Source organism: Limulus polyphemus, unplaced genomic scaffold (genome assembly GCF_000517525.1).
Source record: "Limulus polyphemus unplaced genomic scaffold, Limulus_polyphemus-2.1.2 Scaffold1138, whole genome shotgun sequence".
NCBI classification, from domain to species: Eukaryota; Metazoa; Arthropoda; class Merostomata; order Xiphosura; family Limulidae; genus Limulus; species Limulus polyphemus.
In genome coordinates this window covers 199183-200351 of record NW_013666748.1, presented here as the reverse complement: position 1 = coordinate 200351, position 1169 = coordinate 199183, and the positions used below count along the sequence as shown (strand labels likewise).

The following is a 1169-nucleotide window of genomic DNA, read 5'->3' as shown; positions in this document are numbered from 1 at the left end:
GAAAGTTTTTCGCAACTAGATAACTCTTTTTCGTTTCATTCCTTTCCTCTATCTTGGTCATTTAGAATTGATTCACATGAAATTAAAGCATAAACATTATTTTAACTAAAGTTGTTTACCTGATTCTCCAATATGTATATGTACTATTAAATATTTTTTGAGCATCTTTCACACATAATACAGGAAAGATTGTACCAAACTTTTATTCTCTTAAGGTAAAATCTCTGTAATTATTTGAAAAAGTGTTAAAGTAAAATACTTATTTAGATACTAACTCTTATCCATGACCATGTTTAAACTCAGTTTCTCATTTCATGTATTTATTCCCTTGAAACTGATTTTGTTTTAAACTTTTGTCGGAACTTAACTTTATGAGTAGTGCAAATACGTATAGAAACTAGTTAGTATGTGTTGGGAACTATGTCTTAGGTACCAAGAAAACCTAAAATGTTTGCAAACAAAGCATAGCTTTTAATAAGATAAAAAAATAAAAATTGAATGATATATATATATACATTGTATAAATATAGATATTGTATAAACAGATATGTTTACGTAATGATTAACTGATACCTTCTATTGTTAGAGAATGAAAAACGTAGGAATTTCCTGCAGAAGCAAAATTACTTCTCTTCACAGTATAGTAATATTTAGGTATTGAAATATATCTAATGATGATATATAGTTTGACTAATTAACCATTATTGATGGTGAGAAAGGCAAAAATCTGTTTAGACAGTCTCCCATTAGTGATATTTTGTGTTTGGCTGAAAACGCAAGCCTGCGATGGCTTTATTGTCTTGAAATTTTTACATGTTCTACTGTCGTTCCTGTACACTGAATACGAAAATGATATCCATTTTTCTCCATCACGTACAGACTTTTCACAAAACGTCCTAATGCAATGTGTAAAAGAAAGACCACAACACATAGTTTTCAGACTAAAAGACATAGCTTTCACACACAAAAAAAATTGGGATGAATGAGGATGCATATTTGTTTGATATCAATGTCTTTCCCTTTTCTTTAATTTGTTTGTATTTTTGTTAACAAACATACTCCCAGTGGAGCATAGGGCCGCAACAACACCTCGCCAACGGAAGGTGTTGTTGCAGTTACTTGTAGCAGGTTGGTTTTTATGGGGTGGAGTTGCTAGCCCCGCACCCAAC

General features: G+C 31.2%; 1 protein-coding gene across 1 annotated transcript in view; it reads left to right on the top strand.

Annotated features, from left to right (window-relative positions):
- The window catches only part of LOC106462305 (adenylosuccinate lyase-like), a 43413-nt gene that overhangs the window by 26871 nt on the left and 15373 nt on the right, over positions 1–1169 (top strand). The gene's annotated exons all lie outside the window — the stretch shown is intronic.